General features: G+C 36.9%; 1 long non-coding RNA gene across 1 annotated transcript in view; it reads right to left on the bottom strand.

Annotated features, from left to right (window-relative positions):
* Positions 1–12,932: 12,932 nt before the first annotated feature.
* Positions 12,933–26,375, bottom strand: part of LOC105235544 — a 54,396-nt gene continuing 40,953 nt past the window's right edge. Inside the window, exon 3 of the long non-coding RNA XR_002141791.2 lies at positions 12,933–13,142. This is a non-coding gene — a long non-coding RNA (uncharacterized LOC105235544). The remainder of the gene's footprint in view (positions 13,143–26,375) is intronic.

Here is a 26,375-nt window from a genome sequence, read left to right on the forward strand (position 1 = left end):
CATACGAAATGAGCTTACAATGTAAGTATCATTGGTTTCTGTGCCTCATCCTTACTCCCTAAACAACTGCTTCTATGTTGCAAATTTATCCAATATGCCTTATAGAGATAATGAAATTAACATACAAACGAAATTCCTATAATGTTCCCATCCAACACACTGATTCAAGGAAACCCTAAAAAGTTCCATGAAAATCAAGTATGGTGCCTAATTAAACTGGTTACAAGTTATACAAATATTTTTAACATGGTTGTTGTAATCCTATCAATCCTCAAATTTTAGCTTCTGTCCACAGTATGAAAACCAACCACTGCATTATAAATGACAATAATAGTAATAAACACAATGATTATATGTTGTGTCATTTCACAGATTAAAAATAATCGGATTCTCTGAGAAGGTTATCACTTCAATGACATGAGCCCTGGATTTAGAATAAAAGGACCTGCTTTTTGTACTGATTCTACTTATTATTATCTAAGTTTAGACAAACCGTTTGCCTTTTCTTTGCTTCAGTTTCTCCACATACAAATTGAAGCTATCTGCTCTATCTCAAGGGGCTGGTGAGGGTATCAGATAATATTACATGCTCTGTGTAAGCTATAATAATTTATATTTGATATAATTTGATATAGGATTCTGTCCTTATTTTATCTTATAACCTATATACCAAGCTCAGACATGAGGTTGTAGAAATAGAAAGAATAGAAAGATACATAAAGAATAGAAATATAAAGATTAGAATGCTCAATCAGAAAAAAAAAAAAAAGCATAGGTTGGAAGGGCAGATAATTTAGACAGGAAGATGATTTTTTTCGTGGATTAAGCCCAAATCAGGTACAAACCTATGAAATGTACATTCTGCAATTGTAGCACGACTATCATTTTTTTTTTCCACTTGAGTCCTAGATGAAGTTGATATTTGCAAGTAATCAGGTCATTTGTTATATAAACACTCACCTAGAAAATCGATCACAATTCAAAGCAGATGTACTCATGGGCTGCTCTTTTTAAAATAGATTGCTGCCCTAGGCTGTAAGCATTATATCTAGCTGAGTTTGTGAAAGAAATCACAAAGGCATTTCTCTGAATTATTTAGCCTCATAATGAGCGACGTAATTTCTCTGAATTTTGTATTTTACAAACATTTTTTTTCCCTGGGTCTGGGTTCCAAGAATTTTGCAGAGTTTAGTTGAGGTCATATATCGCATAACTCACTGCTGGTAGTAAAAAACAATGTAACTCGTGACCAGCTTATAAATCTGATTCTCTTGCTCAATTTTATATAATTCTGAAGGGCTTCTATTGGACCACTGTCTTGAAATAGCAGAAGCTGGCCTAACAATGGCCATAAAAGGAAAAATAGAGTATATTTTTTTTTAGAGAAAGCTTTTTTCTGTAAAGCGTTAGATAGTGAATATTTTCAACTTTGTGGGTCATTCAGTCTTTGCTGCAACTACTCAAATTCTGACATTTTTTTAATTTTATTTTTTTATTTTTAATTAATTAATTTGATTATGTTCAGTTAGCCATCATTAGTTTTTGATGTAGTGTTCAATGATTCATCAGGTGTGTATAACACCCAGTGCTCATCACAACACGTGCCCTCCTTAATACCCATCACCCAGTCACCCCATCTCCCCACCCCTGTTCTGTGACCCTCAGTTTGGTTCCTGGAGTCCAGAGTCTCTCATGGTTTGTCTGCCTTTCTGAATTTTCCCATTCAGGTTTCCCTCCCTTCCCCTGTGGTCCTCCGCGCTATTCCTTATGTTCCACATATGAGTGAAACCATATAATTGTCTTTCTCTGCTTGACTTATTTCACTCAGCATCATCCCCTCCAGTTCCATCCATGTCCATGCAAATGGTGGGTATTCATCCTTTCTGATGGCTGAGTAATATTCCATTGTATATACGAACCACATCTTTATCCACTCACCTGTTGAAGGACATCTGGGCTCTTTCCAGTTTGACTATTGTGGACATTGCTGCTATGAACATTGGGGTGTGTGTGCCCCTTCATTTCACTACATCTGTATTTTTAGGGTAGATACCTAGTAGTGCAATCACTGGGTCGTAGGGTAGCTCTATTTTTAATTTCTTGAGAAACCTCCATACTGTTTTCCAGAGTGGCTGCACCCGCCAACACAACTAAGTGTTTACCTCGAAGATACAGATGTAGTGAAAAACTCTGACATTTTAGTGTAAAAGCAGCCGTAGATAATATATGAACAAAAGGGCAAGGCTGTGTACCAACAAAACTTTACTTACAAAGAGAGACTGTGGGCCAGATTTGACCTGCAGGACAGTTTGCCAACCCTGATCTAGAGATTGCTTGAGGCCTATACCAGGCATTACATTAATGAGCTTTATAGATTGTTTTATTTGGTTTATTCTAAAATGAAAATTAACACCTGCCTGTTCTAAAACTAACTTCCTCATATTTAGTGCCTCATGTGTATTGACTCACACATCTATACTTCCTTTATTTATTAAATATTTTTTAAAAGGAGGTATGAGCTTCTTCCTCACAATACTTAATCTTACTTGAGTTAGCTTTCTGCCCAGAGTAATTGGCTTTTACCTACAAAGCATTGTGCTGAGTGGAATAAAAAGTGATGATGCTTTTCTTCTTAGAGTTCAAACTCAGAAAGAAAATAGTTCAGACAGAAACAAAAAATATCAAAAGAAAGAAATCTTGCCATTTGCAATGACATAGATGGAACTAGAGTGTATTATGCTAAGTTAAATAAGTCGGTCAGAGAAAGACAATTATCATATGATCTCACTCATACATGGAATTTAAGAAAGAAAGCAGATGAACATATGGGAAGGGGGAGAAGATGAAATGGAGAGATGGAAAGAAGCTGTAAGTGACTCTTAACAACAGAGAATAAACTGAGGGTTAATGGAGGGAGGTGGGTGGGTGATGGGTTAGATGGGTGATGGGTATTAAAGAGTGTACTTGTGATGAACACTGGGTGTTGTATGTAAGGGATGAATCACTGAATTCTATTCCAGAAACCAGTATTGCGCTATATGTTAACTATCAAAATTTAAATTAAAAAATAAAATTTAATTTAATTTAAAAATTAAAAAAAAGAAAGAAACAAGCAAACAAGCAAAAGATATAGACTTTGGAAAGGGCCTGGCTTATGAGAAATCTGGACCTGCCCACCAGAATCATAAAAGTTTATAGAGAGGCCTTAACTGGGTTTTGTCATGTATTCAGTCCAGATGGTCTCAACAACACCATAGTCTCTCAAGGCAGCATCCTTGGAACAGCTCCCACTGTGGGAACAGTGGGAAAAATGTATATTCCAAGGACGGGAGGTAGGGGGTGAGGGGCCTCTGATTGCCTGGGGCCAGCTGTCGGGTCAAGTGGTGGTCATGCCCATTTGATTACCTCCTCCAACATAAAGTAACATACATAATTTCAGATACACATAATATATATATTTTTTTATTTTTAATAATCCCTTTCATTTATCACATTGGAAAATTTTTTATTAAAGAAGGCACCTAGATCTTCACCCTATTTTTTTCTGAGCATACTGTCTTATAATTATTCAAATAAATCAGCCATTTAGTTCACATTAGCTTACCATATTTTCATACTGTGTTCAATATTAACACGTTCAAAATTTGTTTTCAATATAAAAATAAATTTTTAAAATTCATCTTATTTTCCATTTTATAACGTGTGTTCCGGGATGTAAACACCCAAATACACCAAGACTATTCAGCATCTTTAATATAATATTTATCCACTGAGGATCATTTATAATTGCAAAAATAATGTTTCCTCATGGGAATAAGCTATCACTCTGATCTCACTCTTCTGTCTTTGGCCCCTCTCTCTAGATACTGAGTAAAGCTTTAGTAATTGACAACAAACTGCCCTGGGCTTGACATTCAGCTCAGAATCTACAAGGACTGAGCACAAAACAGATAATATCATCCTCTCACTATGTACTTTTCAGAAGAGTTCCTTTTAACAATACAAGTCACTATGGTGAGCAGGCTTTTATCTTAAAGAAATGGATATATAAATGCACTTGCCCAGAATGAAAAAGTTTTGTTTCTTACATGAAGGCTTGAATTACCTGTTTTGATTTCATTATAAACATCACAGTCATAATACCTGACTTTGAAAGCTTTACCTTGTATAACGAAGTTTTGTCTTGTTTGTGTTTTTCCAATTTGTTTTTCCATGTCCATATGTGCTTGAGGGAGAAGCTAACTTTTCCGGTGTATGACACACGGTCTTGGCTTATCTTAATAGTTTTTATTAAATGGTATTATATTCACACTTGTGTCTGATGATGTGTAGCTAATGCTTCTGTCTCGTTAATCATAGAGCATTTATTCTTCTCATTTTCAATCTTTGTTTTCTTCAGGGTTCTCGGTTCATCTTTACTGTCCTAGTTTTTCATTTCACGGAGAATCTAGCTTCTTCAAGGGCACTTCTCCGGTTTCTCAGTGGTCTTTCTCATGGGTCCATTATCTGTATACTTCTTAGACTTAACGTTTTACTAAATATATCAATGTGAAGAGATATATAACATTACTTGTCTAAATGAATAAGCACTTCAAAATCTGTACAATTACTGAAAACACTCATACATTAATGTTTGTTTAATTTTAATCATTGAACAACTTGAATAAATGCTGAGGGTGATACAATTCTTTTCAACAGTTCCTACTTCTCACTTCTCAGTGTCAATATTTACAAAACAATGCATGTTTTCCACGTGATGGCAAGGCCACAGAGTGCTTCCTGGCTGGATTGGTCAAGAGAAAACCATAGCCAGTCGAACTTGAGGGAATTTCATGGCACACTTAAGATGAGGTAGATGGCAAAATCTTATATGCTCTATTTTTCAAATTAGGGGTTGAAGGGCCTCTGCGATGAAATAGCAGAGTTGTTTTTAGAGCAGTGAAGACACTTTGAGTGTGAGGAAAACAATAAAAATGTATTGTCAGGAGCCCAGAAGCAGGACTGCTTTTGTCTCGAGTCCTTCTTTGTTTTTAGTGTGTGGCAGGATGCCTAGAACTGGCCATCCAGAAAGTGTCTGTTTAATAAATATTGACTTTGTTACAAAACAAAAATCGAACAGTGCCGTGTTCAAAATACTCCTATTGCTGAAGCAGTCTTCTAAGCCTCTGAGAAACATAACAGCCCTTGAGAGAATTTGTGGGGTGTGTGCCCTCTCCTATTTTTTTTTAGTGTGGTGTGTCTGATACAAAGTGAATTATAATTCTTGCTGGGTCATTTAAAAATCCCTTCTTTTCTGAATTTTGTTGTGGATCTATGTAGTCATGTTAAGTAATTATCCCGAGTATTTTGTAAAGCATTCTTTTGGTCTCAGGCCCAACTGTGTATCAATCGTTTATAATTCTAAGTATTTATATACTTCCCAAACTTTCAGTTTCATGGCAGACTAATGGAAAGTGTGACCAGAAAATCCATCATATTTTAAAATAATGTCCTGAGAATCTACCTTTTAATAAAGCACAGACCAAATCAACCAAATCAAGAATAAAGAGTGAGAATAAATGTTAGCCTTAGTAAAGGGTATGATTTCTCTCATTCCCTTGACAACCATCATTAGGCTGGGAATGACAGAAACAGGCTGACAGAAAGCAGAGAAATATCTCTGGGTAATGAGACGGCAAGCATGTGGGGCATTGTCAGGTAGCTAACTTACCCGGCCCGTCCTTGTTTTTGACTTATTCATCCCAGAGTCTTTCTCTGCCTCCCCGGGTAGGTTAGCTCTCACTGTCACATGTTCCCATAGCAACCTGTCCTTCACATTTCATTATATGCATCAGATATATCTTACTTGGCACATGCATCAATGTCTACCTTGTCAGATTATAAATTCCACAGAGGCAAAGATCTCACCTATCTTGTTCATTGCTGTTGGCCCCAACACCTAGGACGGTGCTTGGTCTTTTGTCAGCATTCAGCAAATATTTGTTGAATGCATGAATTAATTAAAATGCAAACCACCTGGAAGATTCAAATTATTGGAATTGATCAGCTTGCTACGGTGATGGCCGATATAATTTGAGTAGAGGAACCAGGAAGTCCTTGCATTTTAAAATCATCTCTCCTCCTTCCTCTCCAGGATATTTAAAACTCCACCATTAAGGCATTGCTTCTACAAGGCACCATCAGATTAGATGAAATTTAAAACAAAGAACCCTGTTTTCAGTCTAGTATCCTAAAATGATTTCTTATGGAAAAGTTCATCCAGGGCAAACTATACCAGAAGTTAGCAAAGAGAAGGTCGTAAAGAGGACCAACATAGAGGTGCAGGGAGAAGGCGAGGAGAGGATGAATGACAGTCTCACTTGGAGCATGTGACCCTGCCTATGGCTGACTCCCAGAGTGTGCCAAGTGGTCTTGTTACCCAGGGAAGGCCTGTGATGGCTGATGCGTCAATTGATCTAGATGAGAGGCTTAAAAAATAGAAGTGGTGCTCGGGATAAAATGTGCCCTTCTGCTACTTTTCGTCTGTCTGTTCCTATTTATACACATCATATCATGTAAGGAACAACCTTTCCACACCTCTTTCTCATTTTGTCCTGATACTACCCAGAAAACTTACTTTGTGTACTTAAAGTTCTAAGAAAAACAATCTAGAGGGCAATTAGTATGTAGCGCTTTTACCTGGGAAGTACACTAGTAGACAAAACCCAGTCATTTCTTTTGTCTGCTTTAATAAAGCACTAAAAGCTCAAAGTAAATGTAACATTCTTTGACTGAGGAAAACAAATTGTTCCCTTTCAAATCATCATAGAGTATGAAAAGGAACATCTTAACACTGGAATCATTTGATTTTGATTTGCTACTGAGCGCATATCCAAGGGCATTTTTAAATGGGCTCTGCTAGTCATATTCTATTAAGGAGTACTTAGATTTCTTAGTAAGTTGTCCAAAATGCATGGATTTTTTCAATTGTTAAAACTGGCAGATGAATCTCATCATTAAATATCAAGAAAGTCTTTGGACACTGACGATGTATAAGTTCATTCCTTGAGAAATTAGACTTAAAATGAGGAAAGAATACAAATCAGAAAGGAAAGTTAAAAGCAATTAATAACTGGCGATTAGGGCCAGAATCAAATTTTAAAAGTTATCTTAGCACTAAAAACAAAACAAAACAAAACTTCTGAGGCATTTTGTAACACCGTTAATTTGATTCTTTACTACCTGAAATATTTCAAGTAAGGCATATGTGTTCTTACTCATGGATAAATTGTCACTAACGGTCAAAAGTAGTAAGAGGCCAAGCCAGAGTTGAATTTAATTCTCTTAATATGCCCTTTTGCCTCAGAATGTTTTATGGTTAAAGTGAATTCATTCCCATGTTAATATCAGTGAGACATGAGAAGTGATTCTTTTCCATAATCATACCACTAAATTCAACCAAACGCTTGAAGAAATAATATCACTAACTGTGTGGAGAAACCAAGTAAGGATATTAGTCAAATAAGTGGTACAAATCATTGCCTTCTTATAATTCAGCAATAAAATAAAAAATTTCTTTCCAAAATTCTTTGATATGATGGTTTGGAAGCTGAAGTTCCACTGAAGACAGTAATTAGATGACGTCTTCTCTCCCAGATCACTGACCTAATGGGCAGGGCATTTTGTGGATAAACGTCAAAAGGGCAGAGCCGTGGCGTGCCCACCCTGCCGCCAGTTGACCTGGCCATAACTCCCACTTAGCCAATCATTAATGGTGCAACCGGAGGCAATTTATGTAACTCAGTAAGCCTTGGTTTCCTCATTTGTAAAATAAAGATAATCATAATCCAGCTTGTGGAGTTATTGGGAAAATAAGAAGTACTGAGTATTAGGCATTGATCTTAAATTTATAGTGCTCATTTTGAGTTTTACAGACATGTATTTCCCATTAACCTATGACCACCAAAAGCCAAACCAGCTGCAAAATTTAAAACAAAAACATTTCCTGTGTTTAAATGGAAGTATCCTGTACCCTTATCCTCACTTTCAACCTCCCTACCCCCCCAATGAAGGCAGAGGAATCTCACAAAATGAAACTGAAGAGTGAAACAAATGGACATGATTTATGTTCAATCGTTCATCTTCCTTTAAGCAAGTTGACTGAACAAGAATTCACATTTGCAATATCCTAAAGAGGGATGCAAAGTCATTAGGGAAGAGTTAGGTGAACAAACAGAGCATAAATGGAAAGAAAGGGGTGAGGTATACCAGACTCTAGGGAACTCAGTCTGAAAACAAGTGATTTGCAAACATGCATTCAATTCATATATGTAGTAGAGAGGATGTTTGCAGTATAAACTCCTAAAGCAAAACCTTTTATCTTCATATGACATTCAGTTATATTCAAGAATATTCAACATTCAACAAAAGATTTGCAAAGTAAGAATAGTTTTAGATAAACGTGGCTCATGATTTAGTAAGTACTTCAAGGATCTCTCTCTCTCTCTCTCTCCACATATATGTACATATGCATCTGAAAAGAGAAGCTTAAATATTATCTGCTCAAGCCTCTTAATTTTAAAGAAAAAAAAAAAAGACACCAAAAAAACTAAGCCCAGACTGTTATTCACAGAGCTAGTTAGAAATGAGAAGTTCTGATTTCCAGATGGAAAAGACCACACATCAGCAGCCATGCCCTACATTTAGTCGATTCTAATAGAAGTTTTGGTCCTACTCCAAAATTGTTGATCCATGGCCATCAGGCAGCTCTCCTTTCCTCCTAATTCCAAGCCCCCCACCAAGTTTAAAACCAGATCATCCAAAATTTCCCCACATTCCAGCTTCCTAAATCCTCTTCAAGATTCTTCAATAAAATAATTTGCTTTAAGTTTTCTATTTAATGAAAACACACCATTCCAACCTCTAACAACTAGACTCCAGCCAAGATGAGTCATCAGGTGAAACTGAGAAGCAAGAGAGGAGCTTAGTCCTGAAGCCAGCATTTCCTGAGGGCAGAGGGTCAGACGGTTTAGCTAGAAGAACAGTGCCACCCTTTGGGGAAAGAGAGTATTGTTTCCTCAGATGCTTCTAAAATGGTATTTAAAGGCATGTTCTCAAACTGAGAACGCTCAAGTTTAATTCTCTTTCTTTTATTTTCATTTATTTTGCTGACATCAAGTACAGAGAATTAGATTTGGGGTTACTCGTAATCCTTGTTCATGACATGGTCATCACTGTTGCATTTAAGGCAAGGTCTGCTTTTAGTTAGTTAGTTTTTGAATTAATAATTTTTAATAATGTTATAAGCCTGATGGGCCCACCACCCCCAAACAAAAGCAAGGCCCCTGGCAATAACCTCCATGCAGTCCCTCCCACCCTATGTCCTTGTCTGGCCCCCACCCAGAGTGACCTGGCTCATGCAGGCCTGGACAAGATTTGAGGCACGATTGTCAGAGGCAGCAACATTTCTGAAAGTTTTGTTATATTGAACTAACAATTAGTTTTCTAAGTATCACCACTGACTAATCCCATGATTTTTAACAATTAAGTTAAATTAAATTAAAGATTGAAAAGTGGAGAAGCAAGAAGGCACTTTGGTTAAGGACTTGTATTCAGGAGTCAGACCACTTTGGGTTTAACTTTGAAAGTCACTACTTACAACCCCACCACTTACTATCATCCTGGCCAGCTGTATAACCTCTCTAAGCTTCAATTTCATCATAATGAAGGACAACAGTAGCTAGTTCTATGAGAATGTGCCCTGACGATCATGCAAACTGGCCTAGTGCTTGGCTCCGAGAAAATGTTCAGTATATGCAAGTTAGTATTATGTCTATCTACTATTCTCTGGGAAGTACTTCTTAAGTATTATGTTTAATATGTATAGTAATAACATGTCATAAAACAAATTTCATGTTATTGCGGATCTCTAATTCCAAGAAGAGGATCACTGTTACTACATGTAATAATAATAATATGCTACATTTTTAAAGATACACCGTTTTTAGAATGTCTACCTCATCTGATACATTAAAGAGTTCTATGAGGTATGTTTGAACAGGCAATATTATTGCAAATTTATACAATTGAGATTCAGTGAAGTTAAATAACTGATAAAAACTCATGGCACGCATATGCCTGAAATCATCTGACATTCAATAATTTTGTTTGTCTTCGATCCCTCCATTTTGCTCTGAGAATGTGGGCAGTGTTTTAGGGACTCTCTTGTTTATGCTACCTGGTAATATTTTGTTACTTGGAACAAGGTAGTCACCTCTTTCCCAGCCAAGGAACTATATCACGTAGTTCCCTATCATGAGCCATTTTTTTCAAAAATCAAACACACACCAAAACCTTTTGCTCAATTTACTTTTATTACTATTATCATTTATTGCATCCTGTTTATTGCAGAAAATATTTTCATTTCCTTGGGACCTGACATATGTCATTTGCCATTTCTCTTGTCTTAATCAGCAAGTTGTCCAAAGCATTTGAATGGCATTCAAATTCAGAAACAGCTTTGTAAACTTTTCCTGAGCTGGAAGTGACTGGTTTAAACAGGACTGTACTTCCTGATGTATCTTAATTTCTNAATTTACTTTTATTACTATTATCATTTATTGCATCCTGTTTATTGCAGAAAATATTTTCATTTCCTTGGGACCTGACATATGTCATTTGCCATTTCTCTTGTCTTAATCAGCAAGTCGTCCAAAGCATTTGAATGGCATTCAAATTCAGAAACAGCTCTGTAAACTTTTCCTGAGCTGGAAGTGACTGGTTTAAACAGGACTGTACTTCCTGATGTATCTTAATTTCTAGGTTAATAAAGACTCTTGTCTACTCAGAGTTAAGAGCTTCATTATTTTTTTATACTCTTTTATTTTCAAGTTGAATTAACAAGAAAAACACCATTTTTTGAACAAGTCAGACTTCCTTTAGCTTGGTTAATATGAACAGACTTGTATCGGTACTTCAAAAATGTCTAATTTTAAATTTAAGTGTTCAAGTCATTTCGTTTATATTGTTTTCCACATGACCATCAGCATTATATTTTGTAATACAATGTGTCAATCATCTACTAAAAATGTTCTAATAGCTTTCATTGCTCTTTGAATAGAATTCAAATTCCTTTCCATAGTCTTCCAGGTTTATATATCCTGGCTGTCCTCTCCCCTTCTAGCCTCCTTTCTCACCATTATCTCCTCCCTCACTGCCCCACAGCCATTCTGATCTGTTTTCCACTCCTCCAACCCTCCAAGATCGCTCTTTCTTTAGAGTCTGTGCGTTGGAAGCTCAAGATGGCGAGGTGCTTCTTGCCATTCAATCCTCTGCTCACGTATCACCTATTCATAAAGGCTATCTAGTCTATCTACAGCACCCCATCTAGATTTTTGATCCTCCCAAACAACTCCCTGTGTTATTTTTTGCTTATATAACCTAAAATCATCTTGCTTGAGAGTGTATGGTTTCATTTTCTGTCTACCCCCATTAAAGTATAACTTCAGTGAGAATAGTGAATTTGCATACCTTGTTTGCCTCTGGTCCCCCAGCCTCTCTAAGAGTTCCTTGCCTGTGGTCCCACTTGCCTTCATGATTTGGAAATTATACTGTAAGTTGTGGTTCATTCCAGAGTCTATAGTGGGCAGCCCTTCTTATATTCCAGAGAACTAGATCTCCTTGATTGTCAGTTGTATAGTCACATCTCTCATGTTTACCTGGCTTTCCCCAACAGGAAAACAATGCCAACACTTGCATATAAAAAATGAGGCTTTTTAGAAAAAAAGAATAGGTTCAGACAAGTGAGGTAAAAAATCTCACAGAACCAAAGGAAGGGAAGAGCTTGACCTTTTCCTTTGAAACTCTACAGCTGGATGACCAGTAGTACAAGAAAGCAGCAAAACCTGACAACACGTTTTAATCCAAATCCAAACCTAACCCTGTGGATCTCACAAGACAGATGAATGCATCTGAGATAACATGCTAGAGGGACCACAGTTCCCTCCTCCCCATGCCTCCACCCCCAGCCAAAGAGCCAATTGCTGAAAAGTCCCATGATCAATGAATGACTTAGAAGTGCAGTACAAATCCTAGGGCTATTCAAATCAAAATAGAAGTAGGAACTTTCCCAAGTCTAGATGAATATAAATTTCTAAACTGGGTCCAGGACTGCCCTCTTTGCTGAGGGCGAGTGGATGTTTCACTTAGAATTCTGTTCCAAAGCAAGAAAATCTAAATTAATGATGTTCTTTAAAAACTAGATGTTGATTTCTCTCTCACAAGTTCATCAGGGATCCAGGTTCCTTTCAACTTGCAACTCTGCCATTCTCAGCATCTGACTTTCTCCTCATGATCCATATACCTGTTGGAACTCCAGCCATCATGTCTGCATTTTAGCTGATAGGAAATAGGGGGGGAAAAAAAAAGCACGCCACCTCCCTTCCAGAATGTTTCCATTAAGTCATACACAACACCTCTGCTTAGGCCAGAAAAATACTTAATCCAGGCAGTCGTGATTGCAGCTACCAACGAAAAGTTCTAGTGAAAATGAAGGAACAGAACATTGATATTTGGTCTGAACTAGGAGCTTCTGTTATACAGAACAAAGCCATCTTCTGGGACTTTCTCTCCACAGTACTGAGTCTTCTACTTGCCCCATTTAGGAATCTCAAAAGGAGAGCTAAGCTTGGAGCCCCGCAGCGTGTTCTTTGGGGCAAAGCTGCTACAACTTATTCTGCATTCAGCTATTGTGCTCAGTGTTAGCTAGCATGAATGTAGGCTTGACACTGTAAGAACAAATACAACAACTTGAGGGCATCAGTTATTATAACCAAACCGAAGGAGAGTTTGTCTGCCCGACTCAGCAGCAAGTCAATAAAAACTGACACTGAGCTTTTGCGGTAAAGAAAGATGAGCTTTTGCGGTAAAGAAAGATAGGCTTTTATTGGTTGAGCATCACCTACAAGAATGGGGAACTAATGTAGTGAGTCCCGAACTCCCTGATGACTTGCAGTTGAAGGTTTTTAAGGGCAAAACTTGGGGCAGAAATCTCCTGAGAAGGTGGTACCACTGACCGGAGGACCATGAGGTCATGCTAACAGGTGTTCTGGTGTTACTTCCTCTGGTCCCCCAGGAGGTCTTCTCCAGCTCAAGAGACTTAGAATCTGGAAAAAAAATAGATATCTTTATTATTTATGTTAGAGAATTCATTAGGTACATCTGGTGATTATATCTCTAGGGTAGTTGCGGTTAACTACTTGTCCTACAGGTTTCTTTGAATGATAGGCAAGCATTCCTATCTCTTGAGCCGAAGCCTGTGTGTTTCTTGGCCAGTCTAGTTGTGCCCCTTGTTGTTCATTCTTCTATCTGAACGAACAAGAAAAAAAATTAAATTTTTATTTAAAAACTCAATTCCTTGGATGTCATTTTATCAATGCACCTAGCATAAAAAACTTAGGTATAAGCCTTTAATAGACACAAAACAGATGCCTTCCTGTGTACTTGTCCTTCTCTCTGTATCTGTTTCCTTGATGCGTAAGCACTTTCAGAATTTCAGGAATCACCAAATAGAGGGGTCAGCAAACTATTGTCTGCTGGCCAAATTTAACCCACTGCTTATTTTTACAAATAAAATTTTATGATAACACATACAAATCTATTCACCTATATATTGTCTATGGCTGTTTTCATTCTGTAATAGCAGAACCGAGCAGTGGCAGACATTGTTTGGCCTGCAAAGCCTGAAATACTTCCTATGTGGCCATTTTCCAGAAAAGGTTCACCAATCCCTGACCCAGAATCTTGGACCAGGAAACACTTTAGAGATGACCCAGGGCAGGGGTTCCCATCTTTGATCCTTCAAAAAATATAATATTTCTTTTCCCTCCAATGCCTTTTGCCTTAAAAGGTTATATCTACCGAAATATATTTGTTAATTAAATAATTTAATGTGCACAAAAAGACTTTCGATCAGAATAGCTGCCGAGCACAGGACAACTTGTTGGACCACATTAAACCATTGTTGTTATTGCCATAAAAAGTAGAGAGACAGTTTTATGCAGACACTGTTCCCTAACTGAAGAGGACATAATTGATTTCAACTAAGCTTTATTTAAAATACATTAAGGTTTTCAGATTCCCTTGACATTCTAAAGGACTCAGGGGAGTTTGGAGACCCCGGTTGAGAATCATATAGGTGAAGAAACCAGCCTAGAAGAGTTTCTTGGTCAATGTCACTAAATAAGATTTAACAGTAAGACCCAAGTATTCAGACTTATCTTTCCATTTATTGCCTTACCTACTGCCTGAATGTATAAGAAACCAAGAAATAACAGGCAAATCTCCTACCCCCTCACTAAATATACTTTAGTAAACAATACAGAATCTTCAGAGAGTTGGGGCCCTCTGGTTGGGTCTGAACTTTGAAAAACCAATAAGTCTCTTGGAACAGATTTTTTTTTTAAAGAAAGATAGGAAAAAATATACTATTTTAAAATTTCAACACCTAAATTTCTAAGCATAGTGAATTAAAGTACCCTTAATCATTACCAGAGTAAAATAACTGTTGGTGTCTTCTGTGCTCTCGCAAGGAGTCCAGGCGATTCTTTGGGATAGCTTCTTCTCCTCAACATCACACTCCCCTCCCGCCTCAACTTTACCCATTTGGCAAGAAAGACATTCTTGTTACTGTGGTCTTCTTTCCCCACAGCATTGAAAATTTGCAGAATAATTTGTTCAAGTTACCAGGAGTGATTCCAACTGCATCGTTCACATTCACTGGCAACTTTGAAAGTGTTTTGCCTCAAAACAGGGATTAAGCCTTTTATTAGCTGGATTGGGGAAAGGCCACGAAATTCCTTGGCAAAGAAGTCTCAGAATCAAACGGTTTTAGTTATCATTTTAAATGTGTTATAGAGTTTTTGTTGTTGTTCTTTTGTGGTTCGTTATTCCACTTAGAAACAACTTAAGTGTCAGCAAGGTGACAATAAGGATTATTGAAGAATCCTTTACTGTTTTAATTTACTAGGGATACAAATTGAAAATAGAAACCAACAACAAAAAAAGAGATTTTCCCCTTTAAATGATACAGAAGTTGTAATACTAAGAAACTCTAATGATCACCTAATCCAACCTCCCAGAGAAGAAGACATTCAGCTAGTATGGTCAAGTACTTGGCCAAGTTGTGGAAGGAAGAGCTCTGAAGATGAGTCAAGGGGAGCTGGGTATTAGTAACTGTAGGACTATGGATAAGTGAGCACTGCTTTTCTCATTAATAAAATGAGAAAGAGAAGAAGACCTTGGTGAACATCTCCATCTGTTCAACTCCAAGACTCCATGACTTTGGTGAGACTCTAGGCCATTCTTAGACCCTATAGCCCCTGATCTTCAGTGCAGTGATATTTCTGCTAAATCATACAGTTACCTTCTCAGATTTGATCAAAGTAATCAAATTGGACCGACAGCTGTCTCCATAATCCATCTACATGTCCCCTTTAGTAATGGCATAATTATTTAATACTTATAATTTTAATAACTTATACACCTAGCACCTCAATTTATTTCATTCACATATTAAACATTAGACCAATTATTTTCAAAAACTACCAATGACCAGCACTATAAAAAATGCTAGGGAAAAATTCTTGAAGATGATAAGGTCTCTACCCTCAAGAAATAGGTAATCTGTATATGAGTGGCTAAATATTATTCTCTCTCTCTGATAGATGAGGTAATAGACACAGGGGGAGCTGAATGATTTGCCATGGCCACACAAGGAGAATGAGACAAACTCTAAGCTAGAACTGAGAGCTCCTGGCTGTTGTTCACATGTTCTCATCACCAAATTCAATTACGCTTCCTGATACATTTTTTTTTCATAGCATCCCTCCACCCACTATTATATGTAATATAAAATAAAAAATAATACTTAACTCTAACACGAAACTTTCACAGAAACTAAAATTTGAACTGCTTCAAAACAGTACAATCCCTTTTATTTTATTTTAATTTTTTTAAAGATTTTATTTATGTATTTGAGAGAGAGAGAGAGTACAAGCAGGGGGAGTGGCACTGACTGAGCCACCCAGGAGTCCCCTAAAAACAGTACAATTCTGAGCTTAGGCTACAATAAAACTGGAACAAAAAATAGTGATGTAAAAAAATCACATGTTCATTACTAAATTCTTTAACTGCTATTAAGTATGCATTTTTAGGATTAAGAAAGAACAATTTTTGGTCCAATCCTACCACCTCATAACTCTTTGCCCTAAACCATTCCCAGGGAAAATTACTAAAATTCTGACTGATGAATTTGGAAATTCTGGCTTATTTGAATCTTTTCATATACCTCTTCTATTTTTGATAGTTTTCTGAATCATTTTGTGAGCCCAGTGCTCTAGGAACATTTAATTGTCTGATCAAGAGGTCCTGCAAACAAGCCTCTTACAACAGTGAAGAGCTGCTATCTAAAGCAAACCCTGTAAATAAAAGATCTTATTCTTTGTGGAGATTAGGAAATATCACTTTATACCTGAAGATATCTCAACAATTAAAAACATTGAAAAAAATCACCTGAAGATTTATATACTGTCTATACCTGTCAAATTTGTAGATATTGTCTACATATTGTCAAATTTCTCGGTATTGAAAGCTTCCACAGTTGTCTGGGTTATCCTGTTTATTTTTCTCATAAAACTTTTGCATAAAATTGTAGGTCGGTTGGATGTTAGGGAATATTTGTTACAACCATAAATTATGCTATAGCAGCAATGTGGTTTTTTTATGAACTTAAACACAATTCAAAAACAAAATATTCAAAGAACACTTTTCATCATCATTAAGTGTCATGAAATAATTTTTTCCAATTTTTTGTAACTGCTTGTGAAATTTAAAAAAGAACAAAAACAGAAAACACTATTGAATTATTTTGTGTGAGATATATTCTATAATACTCTTAAACTAAATTCAAAAAAACCACACCTGGGTCGCCTGGGTGGCTCAGTCGTTAAGTGTCTGCTCGGCTCAGGGTCCTGGGATTAAGCCCCTCATCGGGCTCCCTGCTCAGTGGGAAGCCTGCTTCTCCCTCTCACACTGCCCTTGCTTGTGTTCCCCCCTCACTGTCTCTCTCTGTCAAAATAAATAAAATCTTTAAAAAAAACACCCATGCCTGTATAGTAATAATTGGCTGAAAATATCCAATTATATTGATTTATTTCCTGTATCTTAACCTATTTCACATATTCTTAACAACAGTAAATGTGTTTTTATTGCTTTTTAAATATTACAGTATTTTTAAAAATTCTTTTCAAAATGCAAATGTTCCTGGCATTAGAGGATTGAGGAAATACTAATTCAAAGACAGAAATTTTCCATTTAGTTCAAAGTTGCCCTTTAGCCTTTAACCTATAGTCATTTTATTTGTGATTTAAAAAAAATATAAGAAAAGAAATACCAAAAAATACCAGTATGCTTGTGAGACATTTTTGCCTATAACTTTTCAGTGTCCCATGGAAACATTGGTTTCTATAGATTTTATTTCAATGAAAGTCACCTTTTTGGATGCTTTTAGATCTGTATGCTTTGAGGTTTGTGAAAGTAGACTTATTTCCATTTCTTTGTATACCTTAGTAAAACGAAAAATATGATATCGTCCCTATAGCTTTGAGGCACCATTCATATCAAAATCCAGTTCAGTCACTCCAAAGGATAGTAAACTCCCCCTCATCTTTCCTGTTTTCCTCCCCTTCTTATACTTTGGTCTCTCTCAAAGGAAGCCCATATCATAACTTGAATTCAGCTAATCCAAAATGCTACATTATCAAAATATTCCACTTGGGACAAATAATCCACAAATCTAGCTTTGAGCCTTCAAGGAAAACCATGGTGGTTTGTCCTCAAGTAAAAGGAGAAATAGCCATAAGATATTCTTTTCAAGCCATCCATTAGCATTAAACTTGATTCTCAGAGAATGCTCAGGGTAAGTGGCATACACAAAAAGAGATTCCACAAGCTAGAATGAACAAACTCTATGTATGCTCTATATGTATACATATCTCCCCTAGTTAAAGATGAGCTTCCATTTTCCCCAAAATAAAAGATGGTATTATTTATCAAGCTTTGTAGTATGAATTCTCCATACTACAGATCCAAATGACTTTGGAATCATACTCAGTGATTCTCAACCTTCACTTTTCACATTCATTTAGGAGCTTTTAATTTTTAAAAAAGATTTATTTATCTTAGAGAGAGAATGGGGGCGAGGGGCAGAAGGGAAGGGAGAGAGAGAGCCAAGCAGACTCTGTGCTGAGTGCAGAGCCTCATGCAGGGCTCGATCTCACAACCCCGAGATCATGAGCCTGAGATCATGACCTGAGCTGAAACCAAGAGTCGGTGCTCTACTGACTGCAATACCCAGGTGCCCCAACTTAGAACCTCTTAATATTTTTTAAAGATTTTATTTATTTATTTGTCTCAGAGAGAGAGAGAGTACAAGTGGGGGGGCAGCAGGCAGAGAGAGAAGCAGGTTCCCCAGTGAGCAAGGAGCCTTATGTGAGGCTGGATCCCAGGACCCTGGGATCATGACCTGAGCCGAGGGCAGACGCTCAACTGACTGAGCTACCCAGGTGTCCCTACTTAGGAGGTTTTAAGACCAGCAGAAGCCTTGGTTTCATGCAAAGATTTATTCTCATTGGTTCAGGGTGCAATCTGAGTATAGTTATTTTTTTCAAAGTTCAAGGGATGTGTGTCATTTGCAACCAGGATTAAGAACCAGTGACCCAGGGTAAAAATAACTTTATTACATAGCATTTAATTGACCTCTAGAAATTCACTCAACCCCAGTATATGTTGTTCACACTTAATCAAATATTTTTACTGGAAAATGGGTGTCTCTAAAAATATCGAAGAATTATTTGTTCAACATTGTTTGAAAATTATCTTATGGAAACGATATTTCATAATAATTCCTCCACTATTTCAGTGGAAGATCTTGAGTTCCTTCTGAAACCATAAATATGGTCCTTATTGGTAAGTGGGAACTGATTTAGTATGCACAAATATGCAAGGAAGAACTATGTGGTAATTACAATTATGACACAGATCTTTATTGATATTCATGAAATAATAGTAACTGAGATACAGAGATACAGATTACAGAATATTACACCAAATGCTAATAATGTTTTTGGGCAAATGGTATTTTTGGTTAAATTTCTTTATTCCATAATGTTTGATCTTTAAAGTTAGTATGCATACTTTTAACACAACGACAAGCAAGAAAACTCACAAGTAGGGGGAAAAGAGAAAGGAATAAGAACGAGAAACACAGAAAAAGAGAGGAAGTGGCAAACACTTGTGTGGAATGCTTTGGGAACTTCGGGATTATAGGAGCTCTTGAAAGATGACTTTGTAGAAGCCTGGAGGAAAAATCGATTTCAATTTCTGAAGTGTGTTTGTAGCAAGCTGTACAATTTCCTTGTCAACAATAACACTGATACAGCCTGTAGAGAGTATTAGAACTCTTAGAAGAAATGTGTATATTGTTAGGTGTCTACAATTTTTATAGTTTCATTATTTACAAAAGGAGATTCATAAATGATAGATTAGTTTACACAGTACAGTCCTGAGAATGAAAAGTGATGTAAGAATGTTTCTTGTTTAAGGATATAAGAATTTATCACACTTGGAAAAAAAACTAGACCATTCTGCCTAATATTTCTATGGTATTCTTTCACCAATATAACCAGTATTTATTGAATATCATCTAACAATCTAAATCTAAATCTAAAAATGTTAACTGCCTAAAATTTAAATAAAAATAAGTAAATAAAAACAGATTGCAATTTGTATACCACCCCCACCCCCCCAAAAAAAAAACATTTTAACAAACATAATTTTCCAACCCTTAGAGAAAGGAGTGGGCAAATATCTATTTATATAAATCCTGTCTTCCATTTTAACATTTTAATATTATGAAGTGGGGTGGAAGACAAATTTTATCTTGGGCATAAGACATATCCTCTTCAGCTCTCTTGGAGACCAGGCACAGGTGGACATGGCTGTCCCTCTTCCTCTGCTCACTGACCTTCCCGGTACTGCAGAGCCGGCCTCACTGATTTATGGAATACAGATCCAAGAATCCTGTATCCACCGAAGAAAGAATGTCTCTTCTTTGCCAAAAAGATTAATTCTAATTAATACTAAAATGGTAAATTCATAGTTCTAATTCAAATTTGTTACAACTACTCGAAGACGATCTCCGTGAGAGCAGGAATATTGCCCATCTTATTTACTAAACTACCCACTCTACCACATCTGTCAGGAAAGTCTTTCAACAGATGTTTGCTGTTGAATACGTATATGAATAGGGTTTATAATTAGGACATAAACTGACATTTTCCTACCAGATAAACTTTATAAATAATTATTTTAAAATGGTAAACATGTGTTCCCTTAGGTATTCATGACATAAGATGGCAACTATAGCACAAGGTAAGAAATGAGATGACATATGCCTTTAATAGGAGGTACTCATTAGATGTTAGTTTCCCTTTTTCCACTATATTACACTGTCTCTGATTTTAAAATCACTAAATACATATACAACTCCCATTAAAATAAATCATCCTATGTATTTTAATGAGTTCCATGAAGGTCGGAACAATATCCATTTTGATCTTTTGTTTTGTTTTGCTTCCCCAGCTCTTATCATGATATGCAATAAATATTTGTCAAATAAATAAATAAAATGTGAATGAATGAATGAACGAAAGAATGAAACTCCCAATGTTATTGGACAACGTTATTGGAAAATTTAAAAATAAATAAAAGATAAAAAATAAAAGTAAATTACAACATATGTTTATATCATTATCCCATTTTATACTGCAGAAATGAAAGGATGAAACTTTGGAATCATTTTTCTTTCCAAGTTATTACGTGCGATTCTCTAATCGTCACTTTTAAATAATATTTAATTTCTATAAGGCTCTACCCAAGATACAAAGGGGATACAAAACTGTGATGAGCAAGTCTCTAGAAGCTTAGAATGCATTATAGAGAAGAAAACACACACACACACACACACACACACACACACACACACAAAGTCTAATGTAAAGAAGATGTAACTTTATAATGGCACTGAGGAGCAGAACTTTCTAATCAGGAGGATTCTTTGAAGAGATTTGAACTAGACCCTGTAAATCCTGACAATTTCAATAGCTAGAGATTGCGTAGGAGAGGGAGAACATTCTCATAGCATGGCTATGCCAAGTAACTTAGGGTCTAATGAATAGACTAGTCGGACTGATATAAAGAATTTATGTAAGAGAGCTATCAAAGATAAAGTTGGACAAATTCGAATAAAATAACCAGTGGAGAGCCTTAGTTACCCGTTTAAGGAGATGAATGTTATTCTTTGAAACATGAGGAAACCTATTTGAACAGGTTGGGCAGCCTCTAATGACCTGGCCGTTTTGTACCTTCTCCGACCTTATCTCCTACCAACCATCACCTTGCTTCCTCTTCTCCAGCCATAATGATTTCCTTGCTCTTTGCCGAATGCATCAAGGCTTACCTGCCTTAGGGTCTTTGTACTTGCTGCTCCGTGCGTTACTGCTGCCATGCTTTTCCTCCAGATCTTTGTTTAGCTGGGTCCCTCACTTCATTCTTGCTCTGCTCAGCATGTTCCTCAAATCGGAATTCTATCATTCTATGCTTTTATGCTCTGCTTCGTTTTCTTCATAGCATCACCTAACATATCTCTTTCTCACACAGAGACACATACATTTTGTTGTTGTTGTTTATTTGTCATTTGTTTCCTGTATTAGAAGTTGAAAAATAAATTTGATACAGCATGGATATCCTGACTCTGTCATGTTTACTCCAGAGCTTAGAAAATAGGTAGAACAAAAGGAATGTTCAAGAAATTGTTATTAAATGAATTAATAATATCTTAATAGAATAATTACTAACAAATAACTAAAGAAGGATTTCAGGAAGACTGGCATATAATATGGGAATCTATGACAACAATCTAAATAAAAAGTAATAGATTAGCCTGAAATGATCATCATGGAGGCTTAAAAAAAAGGGGGGGGGTGTGTAAAACTTCAGTTGCCCCACTAGGCTCAGAATCCTTATCTGTAAAATAAGGATTGTTGAACTGGAGTTATGATCTCTCAAACCTTTCCAAAATGTGACTGCAAAATATGTGAGTCTAAGTATCATCAAGGAACACTGATATCAGAACTGAGGGAAGTGGGGGCACCTGGGTGGCTCAGTCAATTAAGGGTTTGTCTTCGGCTCAGGTCATTATCCCAGGGTCCTGGGATCAAGCCCTGCATTGGCCTCCCTGCTTTTTGGGGAGCCTGCTTCTCCCTCTCCCTCTGTCTGCTCCTCCCCCTACTCATGCGCGCTCTCTCTCTCTCTTTCTCTGTCAAATAAATAAATAAATAAATAATCTTAACAAAAAAAAAAGAACTAAGGGACAGGGAAAAGTTAAAGATGGCTCAGAATTCTACCACAGTGGTTTGGAAGATGTTGAAACTTGTCCACAGCCTGGGGGCAGAAAGAAGAAGAGGAGTTGGAAAAAACCGAGGGACATAAGAAAAGAAAGAGGTGGAAAAGCCACATTGTGGATCATGTATAAGAAAAAGGAGCCATTTCAAGAGAGAAAGATGGTTGATAGAGCCCCACTGGAGAGGATGGGGCCTGGGATGGTGCCAGAGAAGATTCTCTTCAAGAGCTCCAGGATGCCTTTGGAAAGAGACATTTCACTTGAGAGATACAGACTCAAAATTCTTGATAACAAAAAAAATAGTTGTCTTTTATGTTGTTGCTCCAATCAGTGAAGTGAATCCAAAATAGTCCCAGCTTTGAATGTCCACCTCACCTTGGACTCATTCAGTTCACACAAAGCTTTCCTCCTTCTCAGCTCATTGTCCTACGTTAGAAGTTACTACTTAATTAAATCCCTCACTAGAATTGCGAGTATTCTAACCATCCATGACTTCTGTCTTGCCCATCTTCAATCCATTCTCTAGAAAACTGCCAGAGAGATCTTTTTAAATTTTTCCTTGAATCATATCCTATCACCTGCTCAGAAACCAGCTGTGGTTTCTCACTTGCCTGTTAAAGAAGAGATTACTTGATCTGATCATGCCCCTCTCTGACATGTCTTGATCCATTCTCCCACACTCCCATACCCCCTACTTCCTATCACCCCACTCCTAAAGCTCTAGCGGCACTGTTCTGTTTTATTTGCTGCATAAAAATTACCACAAATTTAGAGGGTTGCAACTACACACACATATATTATCTCAAAGTTCCTGTGGGCCAGGACTACAGTCACACCTGAGCTCAGACCTCTGCCTTCAGCTTTCACCAGGCCGCAGTCAAGGGGGCAGCCAGCCTCCATTTTCATCTATAGAATGAATTGGGGAAGAAACAATTTCCAATCTCATTTGTGTTATTGTGAAAATTTATTTCTTTGCGTCTAGAATAAGATCCCTGTTTTCTTGCTGGCTTTCGTCTGAGAAACACTCTTAATTCCTAGAGGCCACCTCCAGTTCTGTGCCACATGGCTCTCTCCAGAGGCCTTCTCATAACAGGCCGCTTTGCTTCCTCAAAGACAGCAATAGAGAGAGAATCTCTCTCCTCTGAGAGTCCCCAGGCCCTCTGCTATGAGTTTTCATCTAATTAAGTCAGGTCCAGTCAGGATAATTTCACTTTGATTAACTCAAATTAACTGATTTGGGACTTCAACTGCATCTAGAAAATCTCTTCACCTTCGTCATATTTTATTGGCAGGAAGTAAGCCATAGGTCTCCCCCACACTCACGGAGAGGAGACTGCACAGGGCGTAAACATCAGGGTGAGGACTCTGGGGCTCTGGCGGCCATCATAGCATTCCGCCTGCCACAGCCTTCAATACAACCCTTCCTACGGCAAGATTTGTCTACACAGTTGCTTCAGTCTGTTAGACTCTTCCTTTCGCTCCTCACCTAGTTAATCCCTAAGCATTTTTCAGAACTCAGTTTGCATATTAATTCTTCATTTTCCTTTCTGGACTATCCTTTAATACCACATGTTTTTATTTTTTGCCATAACATATTTCAAAAGCTTCATTGAGATGACATTCACATATACATTTTACCTATTTAAAGTAGGCAACAGCACAGAGCTGTTAGATGTGATCATCATCTAATTTTAGAATATTGTAATTACCCCCAAAGGAAATTCTGTACCCATCAGAGGCTGCTACCCACCCCTCTCTGCCACCAGCTGTAGTCAAACACGAATCCCCTTTTCGTCTCTATACCTTTGCTCGTTCTAGGTACTTCCTACAAGTTGATTCATACAATATCTGGTCTTGATGACTGGATTTTTCACTTAGCATAATGTTTTCAAGGTTCATTCATGTTGTAGCACGTTATCAGCACTTCATTCTTATTTACTGCATTCAATTCAAATAACATTCAATTGTATAGATATACTACATTTTGTTTATTTACCCATCAATTGTAGACTTTTGGGTTGTTTCCAACTTCAGGTTACTATGACTAATGCTGTTGTGAATGTTCATGCACAAGTTTTTGTCTGGACATATGTTTTCAATTCTCATGGGGTATATCCCTAGGAGTGGAATGACTGAGTCATAAAGTAATTCTATTTTGAGAAACTGTCAAACCATTCTCCAAAGTGGTTATACCGTTTCACGCTGCCACCAACTATGTAACGAGGGTTTCAACTTCTTCACGTTTGTCAACACTTGTTACTATCCTTTTTTGGGTGGGGGACAGGTTTACAGATGGATTTTACCAAATATTAAAAATTTTTTAAAAATCAACTTGACATAAACTTTCAGAAAATTGAGGAAGAAACACTTCTTAATGTGTTTATGGGGTCAGAATTACCCTGATACCAAAACCGACTATGCATTAGAAAAAAAGAAAATTATAGAATAATATTCCTCATGAAAATAGATGCAAAATTCCTAAGAAAATATCAAATCAAATTCAACAATAAAGAAAGGTGCATCATGACTAAATAGGGCTTATTGCAGAAATATAAAGTTAATTTAACATTTTTATGAAAACAAATGCAATTTGCCACACCAAAATTAAAATAGAAAAATTATAGTATTTCTAGAGATACAGGTAAAAATGTCTGACAAAACTGAACCCTCATTCATGATCAGCAAACGAAGAATAGAAGGAAACTTCTACCTGTAAAGGACGGGAGAAAATACTTACAGTAATATTGTACTTGAGAGTGAGAGACTGAACTCAATCCTGCTAAGATTGAGAACAAGACAAGAATATCCTCTCACTATTTTTACGCAAAATTGTACAGGAGGTTCTAGGCAGTGCATTCTAGAAAAGAAAAGTAAGTAAGAAACATAAATATTGAAAAAGAAGAAGGAAAACCATCTTTATTCACAAGCAACATGACTGTGTATATTTCAAAGTCCCCACACACCCCCCCCCCACCTACTAGAGCTAAGAAGTAAATTTAGTAAGGTCGCAATATACTGTCAAGAGATAATTCCTGCTGGGTCTCTCGTGTTTCTGCCTGACCACAGGGCATGTGGAGGGTGTCTGATTGATGACTCATACTCCGGGTATTTGTATTGGCCCCAGCCGGCTGGCTGGAACTTCTGTCTCTGTTTCTACTCATCTGTCTCCAGTGTAACATCCTTATGCCCAGTGAAATCATCCTTGATCATCAGGGTTCAGACCTCTCTGCCACCCTCCCTTTCCCACTAAGCTCGCTTTTCCATCTTTTTTTTTTTTTATAGCTACGCTAGCAAGTGTAAAGTGGCATCTCACTATGGTTTGGTTAGCATTTCGCTACAGACTAATGACATTTTATCATGTTATCATTGGTCATTTATATAACTTTTTGGGATAAAAGTCTATTCAAATTCTTTGCCTACTTTTAAATTGAACTATATGTCCTTATATATTTGAGTTGTCAGATTTCTTTATATATTCTGGATACAAGTCTCTTATCAGACATATGATTTGCAAATATCTTCTCCCCTTCTATAGGTTGTATTTTCATTTCTTGTGGGTATCATTTGCAGCACAGAAGTGTTTTATTCTGATGAAGCCCATTTATCTATTTTTTTTCTTTTAAGTCTTGTGTTTTTGGTGCGATATCAAAGAAACCACTGCCTTACTCAAGGTCGCTAAGGTTTACTCCTGTTTTCTTCAACGAATTTTCTAGATTAGCTCCTATATTTAGGTCAATAATCCATTTTGAGCTCATTTTTGCAAATGGTATGAGGAAGAGCTCCAATCTCATTCTTTTGCATGTGGACGTTCCGTTGTCCCTCCTAGTACCATTTGTTAAGAAGACTATTCTTTCTCCTACTGAATTGTCTTAGCACCCTT

This window comes from Ailuropoda melanoleuca, chromosome 3 (genome assembly GCF_002007445.2).
Source record: "Ailuropoda melanoleuca isolate Jingjing chromosome 3, ASM200744v2, whole genome shotgun sequence".
NCBI classification, from domain to species: Eukaryota; Metazoa; Chordata; class Mammalia; order Carnivora; family Ursidae; genus Ailuropoda; species Ailuropoda melanoleuca.